Below are 20,187 nucleotides of genomic sequence, written 5' to 3'. Positions count from 1 at the left end.
TCTTAGCTCCCTTACGAGGAGGAAGGAGAGGAAAAAAGAAAGGAAGGAAATTAGCATCAAGACCCAAGATGATGGATTCAAATCCAGCCTTCTGCTGCCCTAGCCAGTAGCCAGCCCCAGGATTCCCTCCCACATATGCTTTCCCCAGCTCTCCAACACCAGAACTCCTGTGCCTCGCCCCTTAACTCCTGCAAGATCTCCATTCTCTATAAGCATGTATTCCTCCACAGTGACTTAAGACCATACGATTTTGTTTCCCTAATCTTAACAATCCATTTTCCCACAACAGCAACTGGCTAAAATTCTCCATTTAGAATGACAATGGATCTGCCATGACAGCCCTCTTACCGCCTCACCTGCCCCTTCTGTCCAGGTGGCCCCTGCTGCTCTTGATTACAGTGCCAAGGTTCAGACACTCCTCCTGCCACCACACAAATGGCCAGTGATTCATTCATAACTGTCACCCAAGCCTTCACTGCTCACTGTTGCAAAAAGAATTTGTGAATCTCTGGGAGCTGTAACCTTCCCCATTTTTCTTTTTTTGCTGATAAATTCTGGAGAGCAGTAGGGATAGCAGTAAGACATCCATCATCTTGTGGGGTTTGCAAGCAGCTGGCGTGACATTCTCAGCCAATATAACTGCAAGCTAACTTTAACCATGGTCTGTTGATCTCAGCTTCCAGGAATATTGCCTTGATACATCATTCTCTTCCTTCTCTAAATGCTCTGAGGAAGGCTTTCTGAGTCTCACCATCTAAACCCCGGGGAGGAGGGTGGAGGAAATGCATAGAACTGTTATTTCCTTTGCAAAGGTAACTGGAAAACAGTTGGATCTTAAAAGTCCATAGACCTTGAAAGAAGACAATTGAAGCTAAAATCTGACCACATGAAAGTATTTGCAAATGTTAGGAAAATCTGTGCCAAACAAATGTTCCATCTTGCTGAATTTCACTGATTTCTTCCAATAATGTTCACTGAGTATTTCCGCGTTTTCTAAGATGACCCTTGGATTACCAATAAGGCTAGTTGCTTTTTATATAATTAATGGCAATCTGAATTTGAGCCTTCCTAAAAACTTCACTTTCTGCAAAACTAAAACTCAGCTGATTTAAACGTCATTCTATGATCATTACAACTTTTGATTAAGTGAGGGGATGGCTTAGAAACCGTAAGCTGCTGTCCCCTGCATCTGACAGGCTGAGACAACCCTGACATTTGCATTTGGCAAGTGCTATGACCAGTGCTTCCAAATATTTTACACATGCACCTCAATTAAAAAAAAAAAAAGTTACACGTGGTCTCTGTATGCTTAGCAGGAATAACAGAGACCGAGATGTGTGTAATGGCTCAGCTACACAAAAGTTTATTTCTTGGCCCCGTAATAGCTTGAGGTGGATGTTCGTGGTAAGTGCATGTTTCCCCTCCCCCTTCCAAACTCAGACCTCCATCATCCCAACCCCCTCCTGCCTCCCAGGCCATTTTCTGCGTCTAAGCCAGCAGAAGAGCTAAGAGTACAAAGGAAGCATGCCTGCTTCTCAAAAGCTTTGGTCCAGAACTGACATATATCACTTCTGCTCACCTCCCATTGGGGAGAACTGGTAACAGCTACTTATGAGAGGTGTGAGAAAGTTGTCTCTGGCTGAGCTGCAACTACAGCCACAACTACTCCCAGCTACAATCGTACAATCTGGAATGAAGGACGGACTGCAGTGAGCAATTAGCTATCTGCTACAACTCACAGTTTCTTCTTTCTTTTACTTAGTCATTCTTATTTATTTATAAGCATGCAAATGTGTATATATAAAACACATGGTACTAATATGCAGATTATAAAGCATACGTGGAAATAGACATTTAAAAGGATGAGAAGAAATAACAAGTTTAAATAGCAATTTTAAATGTTCTTCCTGCAGCCCATTGGATCACCCTGTGCCTCCTGGTCAAGATGCACACCCAAAATCCGTCGCTCAAGACTCTAGAAGGTCCTGGGAGTTAGCAAGTGTTCTTCTAGTGGAGTTTTAAGAAACGAAGGACATCACACCCCCACCCAAGTTTTTCCTGTCTTTAGATGGCAACACACACACAGCTACTCAAGCCCCAAACCTAGAAATCATCTTCAGTTCTTCACTGCCCTTTACCTCCATATCCAGTCCCTTGCTGGTCCTGGTCACTTACCTTTCCAACCAGATCCAGAATCCCCACTTATCTCTTCACCTCACTCCCACCCTATCCCAAACATCTCTTATATGGACCTCTACAATAGTGCATTGTCCTGCAAATCCATCCTCCATGGGATAGCTGGTACCATCTTTAAAACATGTACAAAAGATTCAGTGACTGCCCTGCAGACTCCCCAGTAGGTTGACACTCAATGAAATGTAACCTCCTCATACAAGCTTACAAGGTACAGCAAGAACTCAAATATCTCTTAAATATTGTTGAATGTTATATGCATAGTAAAAAGAGGTCTGAAAAAAATATATACCACACTGTAGTTTAGTGTTAATTTGCTCAATGGCATCTTTTATCATTGAAAACAAAGTTGTTTGCATTTTGTAAAGAAGAAAGAGAAGGAAAGAGGAAGAAAATAAAAAGAAATGAAGGATATCTGCTTCCATATGAATTCTACTCTAATGACCAGATCCTATTATTTTTATTACTATTTTCCCCTTCTAATTCAAGCAGATTCTAGCTTACATGCCTCGCAGGAAGTTAGCAGCAAGAACAAACAGAAAAGATACTTCACTTCCTGGCTTGCTTCATCGCCCCCCCCACCCCTGCCAAAGAGCAAAAACCCACAGAGGAGAATCAGAATTTGATCGGAGAAAAAGGACATCAGAGGGAAAATCGGGAGGGATTTCCCTCTGAGAAAAAGAACTGGTCTGCGTTAGGAAGAGAGACAGGTCAAAGGGATCTCCGAGGAAAAGGCCCTGTGCCTCTTTGGGGAAGTTGGGAAACTGGGTTCTCACCCAGGGCTCCCAGATTCCTCATGGGTTTCAGGGCCCAAGGTGCCAAAGGGATTCTGGGGGACAAAGCGGAGGCCGTTTTCATGGACCCAGTAGAGATAATTGTTCTACACAACATTGGCCCTGCATAGAACTCCAGAATCTTGACACGAGCTCATGGGAAGTAAGAGAGAAGAGAGGTTAGCCCAAAATGACATAGGCTTAATTTCCCGTCAGTCCAAGGGGTTGAGTGTCCAGAGCCAAAATTCCGTTGATTTGTAGAAACAAAGGAAATGTCATATTTCTTGGACACTTTCATTTCTGCTCTGAGATTTATATCCACTATATTCCTGCATGAAAATATGCAAAGAATTTATCACCTTCATAAATAGTTCTGATTCAATGTCATTACTATAATAACGCCATTCTTACTCATGTGCATTCTAACATGCTTCCCTGGGGCAGGAGGGCGGGGCGAAAAGGGAAAGGAGTGGAATCATGTACAATGCTGGTGTTATCCCAGAGAGTGCATTCCATGCATGCCTATCAGGTGGCATACATTTTGGTGGGCAAAAGACTGAGAACCAGTATGCCTGTCTCATTCTCACTTGATTACAGTTTGTTGTCTGCATCCCTAACCCTGCCTGCTATAGAACCTCAGACACAAGGAGATGACATAGCACAGCAGTTCCCAGACTAAGATGATCTGCGGTGAAAAGCTCTGCCAGCTCAATAAGCTATGTCATATGGAGCAAGTTCCCTAATCCTTCCATTTTCTCATCTGGGGATAATAATATTCTTACTCCATCGGGTTATTGGGAAGATGAAATGTGATCATTTTAAGGTGCTTAGCACAGTGCCTGTCACGTGGTAAGTTCTATTAATGGTAATTGTTATTACCAGCTTGTATTACAGGGGGCATTTAAAGACGCTGAATGAATAAAGGAATGACCTATCTCAGGGTATTGAGAGCAGAAAACTACCAAAGCAACATGGAATTGGCCAGGTGATCCTCCACTTAGGTGCTGCTCTGGGCCAAATATGGCCATACTTCGTTTTTGCTATGAAACTACACACCTCTGAGCACACATCACATGTCCTGAGGGGGTGCTGAAGTACTGCGTGGAATACACTTGGCGATCAATCGCTGACATTAGCAAGAACTTTGGCCACGACCAAGAATATACTTTGTCGTGTATTTTCTTCCCAAAATGCTAACTGCCTTTTGTGGGAATCCATTTGCAATTTTGGTCTCAAGTAGCATTAGAATAAATCAATTTCAGGAATAATGGGAAATCAAGAAATGTGTATCCTTCTGGGGATGTTATTTAAAACAACCCTCAGCCAACAACTCAGCAGAATGAACAGTTGGACAGTAGCCATTTTAAAATGCTCAAATTTTAAGACATGGTGTTGATAAATTCCTTTCCAAATATTCTCTAGGAAAGCTTCTGCAATGAAAGAAAAATGACGCATGTATGTTGAATGGCTCTATGTTGCCTTCCCACCAACATTCAAAGCAAGGATCACGAACATGTCATATTTTCTCACATCTTTGGGCCTTTGCCCATGCTGTTTCCTCAGCCCAGAATGTCCTCCACGCCCCAGCTCATGCTACCCCAACAGCCCCCTCAACCTAGCAAATCAGAGGTGTTAACGCAGAGGTTAGTAGCACGGGTTCACATCCCATTTCTATGTTTCCCCAGCTAGGTGACCTTGGGCAAGTTATTTAACTTCTCTGTGAGTCAGTTTCCTATGGGGATGATAACTGAATCAACCTGATAGGGTTTCTGGATAATTAAATAGGTAAATATATGGAAAATGCTTAGAACAGAGCAGTTCATGGAACATAGTAAGTACTACATAATTGATGTCATTCTTATCCTTCAAATCCTAGCTCCAGCTTTAAACCCTTGGGAAGGTTCTTTCATTCCCTCTGGGCAGTTACACACTTTCCCCTCCATGCTTGCCCTTGTCTCTACTGTAGTACACATCACATTTAATTACAACCATCGGTGCGTGTATGCCTGCCTTGCCACTATGCACAACTAGGAGGAATGCAAACACCCAACACTTTACCTTGAGAGTCTCCAGGCCTTCCGACAGAGCCGTGAACATGACAGATGCACGATAAATATAAGGTTAACATAGAAATGCATTAAATAAATGTTATTTAAGCTTTTTGAGTTTCTCATGCAGTCAGTATGTTCCCGTCCTTGCATGAAAATGTTGAGTGATCACTGTTACTGTGAGTGCTTCTAAAGCCAATCGACGTAAGGTTCTGAGCTGCCTTAGAGTTTGTACACTAGTCATCGGCATCATAAAAATTCATCATTAGCACCATTAACAAAGTGGACCGATGTTATCATGGAGACGGCAGAAGGACTCGGCCCAGCCCACAGCACCTCTCAGGATGAGCCTTAACATTTCCCCCAGCTGCTCTCCAGCCCTGCATTTCTCCAGCGCTGCTGGGACACGGGACAGGTCACAGTTCTGAGGGGTGATGCGGAGTGCTTAGTCACAGTCTATCCGCCAGTGGAAAAAGGCTTTGGCAGGAATGTGATCCGAGGAGACACCGAAAATAGCAAGTCCGTCGAAGGCCAAGGGAACTTCCTCTTGTGAAAGTGGGAAAAAGGGATTGATGAAATAAGCTGCTTCCTGGCAGAAGACAGAAAACATCCTGTCTGAGCTGTACTGAGAGAGAGGGGAACCAAGGAAAGTTCTGGCTGCCTGGAGAAGGCAGGGAAAGAACCAGATTTGGATTCAAAACAATCATGTCTTAATCCTTTCATTTGGTAAGCTTTCTCCTCTTCAAAATGGAGAATCAAAGGAAGAAAACTGTAAAGCATCATGTAAATGTTTAAGACACAATTCAATACAGCTGGAAAAGGCTCCTTCATACACCAACTCCCAGAAGGGGCTCCCACCTGAACAGAGGCCTCTCCACCTTCACTTTAGGGTGGCGAGGTCTCTGCCTCTTGTTCATTTAAATTAGCACGTTTTAAAGAAGTCTAGAAGGACAGTACGTTTCAAGGTTTCCCTGGGATAAAACTTTTTATTAGGAATCTGCCTTTCCTTTATTGTTTTTTTGGGTTTTGGCCAGTATAGCTTTGAGATATGTGGAACTAAACAGTGTGATTTATGGCCTACGTGGAGTTTTGTTACTTTAAGAGCAAACATTTACAATGCACACAGTGGCGTGCTTTGGAAGCGGGCTGCCTCCAGCTAGCTAGAACTCATTTTGCACATGTCCTCCCAACCCCATGTTTTGTGACATCACATTGGTAGGCTGAAATTAACCATGGTGGGAGTATTTCACCCTGGCAACTGACAAATGCTATAAATTAGAGGGGTTTTTTTCCCCGTCTCCAAAAGCTGGCTTGCCAGCATACCATTCGCTGAGCCCAAAAGGCCTCAAGAGTCCCCCTGCCATTATTTTCCACTCCAAATGCCACAAAAAGACAACTGCAACCACACACACAAATATCGGATGGGAAACATTACAGGGATACAGCACTATGAAGATAGAAACACAAAAACAAATGAAAAACCTTGGTAAATTCATTGTACATTCCTACCACACAAGGTCCTAACAATGAGGTGTCGCGTTTTTTTTTCTTTAAATGAGAGTGACCGTAATATGACAGAGAATTTTGAATCAGCCTTATCTGGAGCCACAAATGAATGTACTCAAAAGATATACTACAGCTGGAATTCAAACATCTCAATGGCACGCTAATATAATGATGGAATAACCCACTTGTCAAAACAGGTGACCTGTCATTTAACCCAGGGAGTGAATGTAGTGTTGCATTTATAATCCTGTAACAGTCAATGAATAATAACGGTCAAATGAATGAACATTCTTTGCTTCCTCCTACATGTTTTATCTATTCTCTTAACGTTTCAATGGACTGTCCCTTTTCCTCTGAACTTTAAATGCTATGCTACGTTCCCAAGGCTGGCAATTGTGATAGGAGCAGCACAGATTAGGAGCTGGGTGGTTCTCAGAGGCCTTTTTCAGACGCACCTCCTGATTAATGCTTACACACACCCTCCAAAGTAAGGTGCATTTTCAGAGAAAGAAAAAGATGTTCCTCATGATAGAAGGAGCTGTGGACTCTGCACCCTATTGTCATCATTGCTACTGAACATTGGAAGCTGAACATCATAGCCATCAACACCACAGCCACTAAAATGATGACCACACTGCCCCTGCTTCCTTCTGTCACTCTCGCTGCTGGACAGCTCAGGACAAGAGATTGTCTCATGTGCACATACTCAGTCTCATATCAAGAGTTCAAGTGAACCAGCATCTGGTCTTCTTTCGGCTTCTGCTGTAGGATGAAGACCCTCTACCCAGCAAGACTCTCAAATTGGTGGCTTCCCCAAACAGAAGAGGGTGCACAATCTGGACAGTAGGTATTATTATTATTATTACTATTACTATTATGGGCATCTATCCTATTCATGGCAGCTTATTATCTTTTTTGAGTCTCCTTCCTATATTTGGGGAAATTTTCAAACCATGAGTCATCACCACTCCAGCATAGGAGTCAGAATGTAATCTGCAATCTTAGGATTCAGGTCCATGGATTAGTTTCTGCCCATCAGGGACACCATCATAAGCTACTGATTCAGAAATAAGCAAAAACGGAAAGAGGCTCTACATGGACCTTCCATCTTTGCATCTTCGCTGGTGAGGGCGAGCAGAGGTGTCTGTTTTTCTGCGCTGACTGCTTCCCAGGGGTTGCAGTGGTATCTTTCTGATGCAGAAGTAACAGTGTGGAGCAGCAGCAGTTTTCCTCTCCGATCTGTGGCTTGATTTGGGGTATTGCATGCCAAGACCTTGCCTCAAGCCCAGTTTTCCAATGTACTCAACAGTTCTGTGATCCACCTGATAATTTTTAAATAAAACGCTTTTCCATTTATTCAGCAAGAGTCAGCCTCTGTTGCTTAGAGAACTCTAATACAGGAACGCTAATCCAATTACTTCTCCTATTTTTCGGGTATGGAAGCTGAGCTTTAGGAGGTTAAATTGCTTATGATCACAAAGTTAGTCAATGAGAGAGCAAGGATTTGAACTAGAACTATCATAACCCAAAGCCCATCTCTAACTCAGAAAGATTATACCACAAGACCATAAAACTAATGGATCAGAGTTGAGTTGTTGCTGGGTTTTTTTTTTTTAAGTTAGAATAAATGATAGAAATATATAGTCTCACCTGAAGTTCTGAAACATAAAGTGTCATAGCAGAGGCCACAACCCGAGTCTTCTGACTTGATGTGCTTTCCATGGTACCTCTCATCCTCATAAACCCGCCACATCTTTGCTTTCTATATTTTCAGATGAGTTTTTAAGTATAATTGAGTTTAAGAATATTATAGAGGGAGGAAGTGACCAATTGTTTCTTGCATCCCACACTTTCCTTCTGTATTCAATGTCCATCTTACCAAAATATATTCTTTCATAGCTCTTTCAACTAGAGTCTATTTTGAAGTTGTTTATCAGAAAATGCCTTGGCACACCTGGGTGGCTCAGTTGGTTAAGAAGCTCCCTTCTGCTCAGGTCACGATCCCAGGGTCCTGGGATAGAGTCCCACATCTGGCTCCTTGCTCAGCAGGAAGCCTGCTTCTCCCTCTGCCTGCTGTTCCCCCTTCTTGTTCGTTCTCTCTCTCTTGCGCTCATGCTCTCTCTCTGGTAAATAAATAAATAAAATCTTAAAAAGGAAGAAGAAGAAGAAAATGCCTTTATTTTTTCCTCATTTCTTGAATGACAGTTCAGTTGGATATAGATCCCTAGGTTGAACATTATTTTTCATCACTTTGAAGATACTATTTCATTGTTTTCTAGTGTCTGTTGAGGCTGATAAAAAGTTTACTATTGCTCTACTTGGCCTTCGTTGGTGATTAATCTATTTTTCTAGTTGTTTTAATATTTTATTTTTCTTTAATAGTCTGCAGTATCAGTCCACTGTGAGGTTTGTTCTTAGTTATCTTGCTTGAGGCATGCTCTGATTTCATTCTTAGGACCCTTATCTTTCATCAACCTTGGAAAACTCCTCGTCATGACATCTTCTAGCATTGCCTTACCTCTGCAGGATAATTGCTAGCTGTCCTCTCATATCCACCATTCTCTATTTCCTTTGGGAGAAGAACAATCACTTTTTTTTTCTGGGAACATAGAACCTCTCCCTGCCTCCCTAATGGGTTTGTGATAGGATAAGCGCTATGTGTATCTTCTAGATAGTGCTTTTAAAAGACACAGGCAGACATGACTCTTCCCTTCACTACAACCACCTAACCCACCACTGCCACCCCTGCTTAGGATCCAGACCCAAGGACCAGAGCTAAAGAAATCATGTGTGATCCTGACATAGAATCCACAGATTAAAATAACAGAGCCATTCACCAGCCCTTGGCATCTAGACTGTTATATGGGAAATAAATTTCTATCTTCTTTAGGCCTCTGTATTTCAGGGTCTTTTTTTTTAAAAGCAACTTCTATTATACCTTAGCAATTGTACCTCTGTTCTCTCCACTCTCCCCTTTCCTTATGCCTTCCTTAGTGTGTGTGTGGGCGTGTGTGTGCGCACACAGATCCACACATGACCCATTCTAACCTCCATTTTTCTTATTCATGCTCCTATTTTTCTACCTCATTATTTCTCTGTGCTGCATTCTAGGTGAATGTCTTAGTTCTTTCTCATAGTTCACTTGTTCACTTCAGAAGTCTAATGAGGCATTTAACGGGTCCCTCTAAATTTCTAATGTCAGCAAATATGTTTTTAATTTCTATACTTTCTATTTGGTTCTTTTTCTTTTCTTTTTTTTTTTTTTAAATATTTTATTTATTTATTTGACAGAGAGAGAGACAGCCAGCAAGAGAGGGAACACAAGCAGGGGGAATGGGTGAGGAAGAAGCAGGCTCCCAGCAGTGGAGCCTGATGCGGGGCTCGATCCCAGAATGCTGGGATCACGCCCTGAGCCAAAGGCAGACGCTTAACGACTGGGCTACCCAGGTGCCCCTATTTGGTTCTTTTTCAAATAAACCTGCTCTTTTTTTCATAATAAGCTATTCTTTCATTCTATTCTTTCCTTTACTTCTTTGACATTTAAAAGACACCTGTATCATAACCTCTTTCAGATTTTTTAAGTTAGCTCAGTTTTGGGGAAACTAACTTGCCCTATTATCTCCAGGTTCCCCATCAGGATGATTCATCTCCTCATATGGTTTGTAATTTCTTATTAATACTTCGTCTTCAGCAGAACCAGTTATCTGAATGGAACCTGTGTGGTAAGTTGTAGAAACACCCCTAACACAGTAGTTTGTGTCTCTCTGGTGAAATTTTGAGGTTTCAAAAGTCCTGGACCAGGTTGATATTTCTACATCCCATAGGTTATATAAATTTTAATCCTACATTAACTCATGGTAAGGCCTGGGGGACACTTATATTTTCCCATCAATAGCCCCAGATCAATTAAAGCTTCCTTTCTGCTTCCCCACAACAGTTGTGAATGTTTCCCCAAGGTAGTTACAATCAGGTAGTTACACAATCCCTTCATGGATGAGGCAAGCCCCGACCTTGCCCCCAGGGTTTATTGAGAGAACTCTGTCATGGAGTTGTCAGATAAAATACGGAACACCCGGTTACGTCTGACTGTCAGATAAACGTTTTTTAGTATATGTATGTCCCATTCAACTTTTGGAACATACTTATACATTTTTTTAAAAGTGTTCTTGTTTATCTGTAAACAAATTTAACTAGCATCCTGTACATTTATTTATTTATTTAGAGAGAGAGTGTATACGGGGGTGGGTGGTGTGGAGAGAATCTTAAGCAGGCAGGGCTTGATCTCAAGACCGTGAGATCATGACCTGAGTCAAAATCAAGAGTCTGATGCTTAACCAATGGAGCCATCCAGGCACCCCTGCATCCTACACTTTAAAATGCTAAATCTGACAACTCTAGTCACAGTGCCCTGCCTAAACTTGGCCTTGGGGCCACATATTCTGTCCCTACAGGGCCTCAATATGTAGGCCAGATTCTAGGACCTATACGTAGTTCCAGCAACATTAGCTACAGTTATCACACTGGCTCTGAGTTCCTTTTTCAAAGTAAGAACAAGTCTATTTTCCTTACTTTTTTCAAGACCGGTTGTATATAAATATTTGACATTTCTGCCACATTTTATCTAGGCTTTCTATGTGGCAGTAGTGAGAGGGAAGGCTTGTCCATGTCAGCTCAGGCTGCTATATGTCACAAATATTTCAGTTGAGCACTATACTATGCCATTCAACAGAAAGCCTGGAGCACGGAGGGGTTAATTCATCCAAATTAATTGAAAGACAAGGGAATGTGCAGGAACAAGTCCCTACAACTTCTACTCTGGGGACACTGCCCATATTGGTAAAAGGAAGTCTTCCTACAGGACGGATTCTTCAAGAGAAGCAAACATGTCCCAGTTTTAGCTAAGGTGTAACTTCCCAAGAACCTGGGTATCCAAGGATTTTCCCTCTATTTGGGGGGCATAGGAAAGGCAGTAAAATTCTGACTTTACTGCACTTTATTTTCACTGGGCCAACTACGAGATGAGAAGCTCGATGGGAAGGTAAAAATAGAAAATTATTAACTAAAATGGGTTGAAACACGTATATTTTAAGACCTTAAAATCCACAAAATGGGAGACACCAAGTCATCGGATGAGAAAATACAGTGCTTTTGTACTGAAATCTTTAAGAGAAAGGCCCCTTTCAACATAGTTCTAAATAAAGTTCTCAGAATAGAAAAAGAGTATTTTGTCTTCACTTTAGACACGGAAAATCCCCTGGACCAAAATTCCAAAATCCTTCCCAGATATTTTCCGATGTTTTTCAATAATTCCACATCCCCCACACATTTCCAGGCAGGGCCTAATTTAGCCTGGACCCAAATATTCACCAAAGATCTCAAACCCAGGCTTTTAACATACTCTCAAAATGAAATTTAACTTCCTGTTTTTGTATTCTCTGGGTTAAAGGTACTGATTTGCTCAAGATAAGCATTTTTAGAGCACCACAATTTTTGAAACCCTGTTTTGGTACATCAATACTTTTTTTTTTTTTTTTAAGTATTCCGTAAGTCCTGAAAATTGATCCATGCCCTGGGCTTTCTGCCCCCTGACAGGCTCCGCTGCTAAAAATTCATGTTGTATAAGCCTTAAAGAGCATGCATACCTCTCATTATCTCCTAGCTTGACGTGAGTTCATGAAAATAAGGTACACAAGAAATTATTTATAATTCATAGAAAATGGAATCATGCTTCTGAAGCTTGTCTCTCAGCCCAGAACTTCTTTGCTCTAACCTATCCCCACCCCCATCTCTACCTTTACCTCCACCTCCGAGGTCTGTAGAAATCCTCCCAGGACTGGTCTACTCCACTTGAAGGAAACTCACTGGTGATGACAGTCCAAATTATGACTCTCCAAACTTTCAAAACAAATCAGAGAACCATAGGATTTTAATACATGTTTTATTTCAGAGTAAACCATGTAGCATGGAAAACATTTGGAAATTTCACAAAAGCATAAAGAAGTGAAAGTAACATATATCTTCACCACTGAGATATGTTTCTCTGCATAAAACATATGTTTGACAGAAATGGAATCATACTCTAGGAGTTGTGGAATTTTCTTTTTTTGCTTATCTATATACTGTGAACATTTCCCACCACATTCAATGGTTTTGCATGGTAACATTGTAATGACTACACATTCCATTTTTACAAATATGTTCCTTTATGTCGTTAGTCCTCTATTTGGGGACATTTAGATTGTCCCCAGTTTCTCTCAACTCTGTGATAATGATCCTTGTAGAGGAATTATTCTTGCCGTCAGCCATGATTATTACATCGTTACACAAATTCCCAAAGTAAAACTAGGAGACTGAAGAAAAGGCACGTCTTCAAGGTCTGAGGTACCCACTGCCTAGTTACCTTGCAAAAGGTTTATCAATCCTGCCACTGGTATACAAGAATATCCATTTATCTGCTTTAAGGTGTCTTGCATAAACTAATAAGTGATTATCTGTCATACAAAAGTCCTCTTCATTTTACAATATGATTTCGCTAAACAGAACTCTCCTAGTCCAATGCAGAACATCATTCAATTTAAAATATGATTTTAAGTTTCTGTGGAAATTTTCTGTAACACAATTAATAGAAAAGATATGGTATTTCTCTATTTGATTTTTGTTTTAAATGGAGAATGGCACCTCTCAAAGGATTCGTTCCCTTTCTGCCCTCATCTAGACTGAGAAGAGATACCAAAGTACAGCACAGTTATTCTGCTGTTCATCCATCCTCTATTTCGTATTCAGTTTCCCATGATGCACCAGATAAACACGGCAGCCCTGACATGATGAGAAGCCTTCCCTGAAGACTACAGCCCACACTCATCCATCCCTTCACTGAACTCCTATTATACTTATTGTCTGTACCACACAATTAGCACTTTATTATATACTGTCTTGTTCTCTAATTGTCTGTACCACACAATTTAGCACTTTATTACATTCTGTCAGATTCTGCAATTGTGTCACGTATTTTTTTGCCTTGTCTCTCCACCTAGATTAAAGCACCAGGGTGGCAGGGGCCCTGTCTGGTGCCGCTCTGGCATTCCAAACACTGCTCTGGGAACAACAAAGTGGGCTTTCGACAAATGCTGAGCACTTCACTGGTTGGTGGGTGGGTTGGGAGATGGGTAGACTGACTTTGTGATGGGGTCTAAGTTGGCGGAGCTATGGAGAACCCACGACAGGGAAGATGCTGAGTGGCAGGAGGCTCCGTGCTGTGGTCATTCCCACCACTCCCCATCAGTACCACCTGCTCTGTCACCCAGCAAGTCATTTAGTTTCCAAGTTTTTCTAGATACATAGAACAGGTAAACCAAGACATGTGACCAGACAATATCATTTTTCAAATCACATGAAATCACATGTTTTTCATCTGAAGATTTTACACTATCACATTGTCCAATGAGGGAGGAGCTGCTGTGCAGAGAAAGAGGTCGTGCCTTAGAATGAGAGAGACTTCTTACCACCTGTGTGACCTCCCACACATTGTTTAACACCTCTCCCTAAAATTAAACCCTTGTTTCTCATCTCTGAAATGATTCCAATGACTGTGATCATTTGCAATACTGCTATAGAGTATCCATAAGCGTGCTGGAATAGTCTTATTTTTTCTGATTTCTGCAAATGCCATGCCTTGAGGTAAGCGTTAAATATTGTTATTATTATAATAAACATAATTAGTACCTCTGTTAGTCTCACACACTAGTTGAAGAGTGTCTGCCTCAGCCGTGATTCATGGGTTTGCTTCTCAGAGGATAAAGTCAGGTAGTTACATAATTTCTTTATTTTTCTTGGTTGAAGAGTCGTTTACACTTAGTGGTCTATCACATGACATCAGACTTACTTCTAATAAATAATAAGAGAGGCAACACCCGATATCCAGCATTAGCAGATCCATGCCTCAGTCTGACACTTTCACCTCCGCTGTGAACATTTAGGTGACGGGAGCACTGAGTTAACCACATTTCTCTGAATTTGGGATGACACAAATAAAATGTTCTGTCCCTGTATGTCATCTGCCTTTTCCCTTTCCAATCAATATGTTTTGCCATACTGTACCCTGCCATGTTTTTGTCCTTTTTTTTCAATTGGCAGGTGCACAATACGATGTAACGAGTCAAACAGTTGTTCAACATGCTATTCTCTCAAAACAAGACCAATGCAAGCCTCTCCAAGAAGTGCTGCTCTCCCCTGACAACCCAAGGAGCCCAGAGAGCCTTGAATGGCTATTTTGTAGGGTAGGGGATGTCCCTTTAAGAATAGCTCCCCTCCCTCTGTGTGTGTTGCCTGGGTGTCCCTGTAGTAAAGATGAGAGGTTTTCTTTTTCATATCTATGCAAAATGACTGTGTTTGATTATTCTCCAAAAAATATTTACCAAGGTCTGCCACGTGACAGGCAGGGATTGGGCGCCAGCCATACAAACGTGAATACCACACAGTTAGGAGCTCATACTTGAGGAACCAGCAGTCAAACAGGGAAGCAGATATGCCAACAGATAATTACTACACAGTGAGATAAGTGCGAATAGAACATTTGTGGCCAGGGCCCAGCCGTGCCCACCACAGAGGGTCAACTTTGTTTGATAAATCTAAGGGAACAGTTGACTGGTTAGAAGTTGATTAGACTCAAGGAAACCACTGCTTAAAGACGGTTGTGGCAGCCTTGAGTGGAAGAAAGGAGGACAGGAAGGGTAGCCTTGGGGTGGAAAGGAAAGAATGCCTTGTCTCCATCTTTGGTTCCCTGCCTTTGCTCTGTAGACTCCTACCTGAGCCCTGGGGAGGAAGACCCTTTAGACGGAGAGGGAGGGAGCTCAGTGAGACACCGAATACCGCTCATGCTGCTTTGGGGCCTGGGTGACAGAATGTGGCAAGGCAGAAGAGAAAGGGCTTCTCTCCACACCTTTAGGCGCGAGGAGAGAGCAACCCTGGCTGAGAGTGACTGTGACTGTGGCTGAGATGAGACACTGCCCCCCAGTGGCTTCACAGCAGGCGACACCAACAAGGAGCTCAAAGCCGAACAGCAAAGGATGGAAGGGGGCCCACTACAAGTACCACCCTGCCTCCCAGACACACCCGGGGGTGGGGGGAGAGACTTGGAGGCAGGGATGATTCTTCACGAGGCAGATGGAGGCACAAACCAATGCACTGTGAGTTATTACCATGGTTACAATAACCATTACCATGCGGGCCGATGCTCAGATAAAACTTAGGGAAGGGCAGGTTCTCCATACACAAGAGTTGTGTGGGCACAAAAATGCACCTATTTTCTGGTCTCAAGAATAAGCAGAGCAATATCTATGCTAGTTAGTAATGGAACTGAGGTCTGGTAAGGTGGAGAGACAAGAGGTGCAGGATAAGTAACAAAAGGAGATTCAGACAGCAGCGCTGAAACACTGGAGATGGAGGCTTAAGTGCTGGTGCAAGGGGGTCAGCCAGGGGAGCAGAGAGATGTAAGCAAAGCTCTGGGTGGGGGAGCTTCCTACAAGATGGCACTAAAGAGAGCAGCCCCAAGTATGCAGGCAGACTGGAGTCGGATGACTAGACAGAAATGTCCAGATCCACATTCTAAAAATAAGACTTATCCCCTGAGCCAAACAAAATTAAATTCGATCTCCATGTCCATGATTGAATAGAATTCAAACAATGACAACAACAACCAAACATTTTAAACAGTACTAAAGGGCACACTGAAAAAGAAAGATCCCCTCCACTCCCAGGAGAAACGGCTGAGAACTGCCGTCATCCACTAGGATAAGCGCATGGTTGTTAAACTGTTTACAGATTCTCTAGATTGGTAAACAGCTGCTGCTTGAAGCCCCTGGAGTGCTGCCCCCCAGAATTTCAATCAGTCATTAAAGAGTTAAAGCTTAGCTACTTAGGATCTGCAGCTGGCTTCCAGATCTAAAGCCAGCAGCCATCCCTTTTCCCAGGGCTGACCCAGTTGTTAAATGTTTGAATATCACTGTTATCCTTCCAGATAACATACCTACAGATACAGGTATGTCTCGACACACACCTTTTTTTTCCCTTTAATACAAATGGAAGAATTGAATAAATACAGTTCTGTATTTGCTTTTCTTTCTTTCTTTCTTTCTTTTTTTTAACCTAGTTGGCCCACCTTTAAATGTATGGCCAAATATAGATTGTCAGTATTTCTTTCAGAGTTGACATAATTTAGCTATAACTAAGATACCTAACCTGAGAAACAGAGCACAGGAATAAGAGACTTTAGAATAACTTACGGCAACTTTCGGGGAGGCCCAGAAGAACCTGGTCAATGGGGGCAGTAGGAATAATGTGGGAAGCTGAGTCTGCTAGTCCAAGACAGTAGTGCCTGGATGGCTTGGGCAGAGGGAATGAGGAGGGGCAGGACCAATAAAATTTCCCCCAGTGCCCCTCCAGAAGCCATCTGAGCTCCTGCCCCCAGCTACCAGCTGACAGGAGGGGCCCAAACTTCCCCAAGCCCAGACTGTTACCACCTGACTTCAGCTGTTAGAAGCAGTCTTGGGTGGAAGCAAAGGAAATTTCAAGTTGCACTTACCTCACTGAATGCTTTCCAGGGAGTTTTCCCTTCACTCAAAAAGGACATAAAATGAAAGTTCTTCATAAATGAGCTAAAATATATTTCTCCTAAGAGCTCCATCTTCACCTCAAATGCTGAAAGGAAGCACAGAGTTATATTCATGAGGGAGAAAATACTTATAAACTAAACCTGAACCAGATTTTTTTAATCATCCTCTAGATTTCAAAAAGTCAAGACCACTGAGTGTACTCTTTGCATAGCCATATTCATCTTCAAAACCCAAAGAACTAGTTTATGGGGGACTGAATTTTCTATGTCTGATTTCTGTGTTTCCATACATCATTTTTTCATTATTTTAATTTTGAGACAGGGATTACAGAAGCATGTTTAAAATGGAAGATGTCAGCTCCATAGATTTTTGGGAAAAGGAGGCTAGGGAAATGGGGTCAGAAAAAGATTACCTAATATTTTTATTTTTACTGATATTCCCAGAAACTTTCAGTTGGAGAAAGTCATTAAATGAGAAAGCAATTTCTGCTGACAGACTGTCACCTAGTGGTGAGTTTTCACCTAATTTATAATATGAGCAGCTATTGAGCTTTGGGATGCTTTAGGAAGACATGTTTATTTCTCTGTGAGATCCCTGGGGAAACTTATAGAATGTTGTCGCCAAGTAAAACAGACTCACTTGTGTGCCTTCCAACAGCTTAATGTTCCTGTAGGCAATACCTAATACAGGCTGAACTTTCTTCAAAAGGAAGTTTTGCCTCTGCAATTATTTTTATATTCTCAAAGAAGCCCTGCCAAACAAACTGAATATTATTAACTTCCTTTTCTGTTTTCAAACTACAGTACCCTCATAATTCCCCCTTGCCAATGATCAAACTAGGCCCAAACTTTCAAAGGGATTTCCAATTATTAGGGGATGATAAATCAATGTGGGGAACCCACTGGCATGTCAGTCCATAAATACAATTCAGAAAGAGCGGCTCAAAGTCAGCAACAAGGCAACATTCCCCCAGATTTAATCCACGTCAGCAATCCCTTCCTTCTTGCTCTCAGAGAGGCATTACAGTCCTCTTTATATGGCTACTGTGTCCTCAATGCTCCCTAGTTCTCATTCTCTGTGTTGACACCATCCCTCTTGGCCACAGGGGTCCTGACTCTTATATCACCAACGAGGAGGTACTCTCCTCCCATCAGAGCAAAAGTCTATGTTCAGGCAACAGAGCTAGGATTCTGCTCTCACTTATCAAGATTCATTCTGCATTGTGTACTATTTCAACTACTTACTGAGTGCCTACCACATATCAGGCACTATATGTACCCCAAGGAAGAGAACTGAAAAATCACTGTCCTCATGAAACTCATCAACAAATGGGGAAACCTAAACACACAAACGAGTTGTGATAGGAAGGGAAAGGAGGGTCTGCACCAGTTAACTCCTCTGGAGGGTTACATTTGAGCCAAGATCCGAAGGATGAGTAGCAGTCAGCCTGGGCACAGGTAAGGACTTGGGGTAAGGACTTGGGGCTTCCAAAAAACGAAACAGAGGCCAGAATGCTATAACCTAACTCCACTGGAAAAAAGATACCACAATATTCCAGGAGGTCTAAAATCTGCCATCACAACTGTAGAATTATCCATAGTAGCCAAAAAACAGAAAGAACAGAAATGTCCATCAACTGATGAAAATGCAGTATACCCATACAATGGAATATTATTTGGCCATAAAAAGGAATGAACTACTGATTCCTGCTGCAATATGGATGAACCTTGAAAACATTACACCAAGGGAAAGAAGCCAGACACAAAGGACTACATAATGCATGATTCCATTTATATGAAATGTCCAGGACAGGCAAATCTATAAAAACAGAAAGATTAATGGTTGCTTAGAGCCAGGGCCAGAAGGAGGAAGGGACTGGGGAATGACTGCTAACAGCATGGATTGTTGGGTGATCATGAAATTGCTCTAAAATTGCTTGTAGCGATGGCTGCACAATTCTGTGAAATCACAGTAGAGAATATTGAAATATGCTAAAAATAGGTGAATCATATAGTACTGAATAGTATTTCAATAAAGTTTAGTATTAAAAGATTAAGATTATTGCTATTAAAAATAAAAATCTGGAGTCACAGATCCCTGGTTAAGAATGCCAAATATGGAAGCACATCTTCTGCTCACTTTTTCCTTTGAGCTGGAACCCAATACCTGTTCGGTAAAGGGCAGGGCGAGGAGACAGTTGAGCTTGACTGCTCTCAAAACTATCCCTTCTTGTGACCCCAAAGGGTTCTCCAAAACCCAGTTTCTGCACAGGAGTTTTCTTCTCTCAAGAGATGTTGGCATTCAGCCTCAGAAATAAAACCCTGGTGGGGGCGCCTGGGTGGCACAGCGGTTAAGCGTCTGCCTTCAGCTCAGGGCATGATCCCGGCGTTCTGGGATTGAGCCCCATGTCAGGCTCCTCCGCTGGAAGCCTGCTTCTTCCTCTCCCACTCCCCCTGCTTGTGTTCCCTCTCTCGCTGGCTGTCTCTATCTCTGTCGAATAAATAAATAGAATCTTTAAAAAAAAAAAAAAAAAAAGAAAACCCTGGAAGGGTCTTTGTCTTGGGGACCAGCAATCTGTTCCACTTCTAGTCATGGCCTGCTCCCTGCTCTGAAGATCTCTGGACTTTGATGCAAAAAATAAACTTTGGCTTTTCCATCAGCCCCACCAACACGCCCACACAACCAGAATTTCCAGGCGTAATTCTCATACTTATGACTTGGTTGTATATCTTTACAGGGAATGCAAAGGACTCTTCTTGCTCACCTGTGGACAGAACTTTTTCAGGCCCACAATGGAAAGCAACACTTCCAAGATTCAAATTACATTCTCCTTCCTTCGTGAAAGTTCCCCAATGTAGCAGTATTCTGGCTGTCTACAATCCATTTCCTCTTTTCTGGTACGGATAACTGTGATATTGTGACTTATAATAAAAAACGTATATTTGGTCTTCCATTTCAGGCACAGAGCTCCTAAAACTCTTGGCATTATCTGAGAGAAGAGAGCAATAAATGTCTTCTGTTATGCTAATAAGGTGACTTTGGGAAAGCACCTTAGGG

The 20,187-nt window shown here is 42.1% G+C and overlaps 1 protein-coding gene across 1 annotated transcript in view; it reads right to left on the bottom strand.

Annotated features, from left to right (window-relative positions):
• Positions 1-20,187, bottom strand: part of RGS8 (regulator of G protein signaling 8) — a 130,085-nt gene that overhangs the window by 107,082 nt on the left and 2,816 nt on the right. The window contains exons 2-3 of the mRNA XM_034666834.1: positions 17,100-17,215; positions 12,319-12,415 (exon numbers count right to left, since the gene is read on the bottom strand). The gene's annotated coding sequence lies outside the window, so the exon portion shown is untranslated. The remainder of the gene's footprint in view (positions 1-12,318; positions 12,416-17,099; positions 17,216-20,187) is intronic.

This window comes from Ailuropoda melanoleuca, chromosome 8 (genome assembly GCF_002007445.2).
Source record: "Ailuropoda melanoleuca isolate Jingjing chromosome 8, ASM200744v2, whole genome shotgun sequence".
NCBI classification, from domain to species: Eukaryota; Metazoa; Chordata; class Mammalia; order Carnivora; family Ursidae; genus Ailuropoda; species Ailuropoda melanoleuca.
Note: the sequence above shows the minus strand (reverse complement) of the source record. Positions and strands in the feature narration are given on the sequence as shown.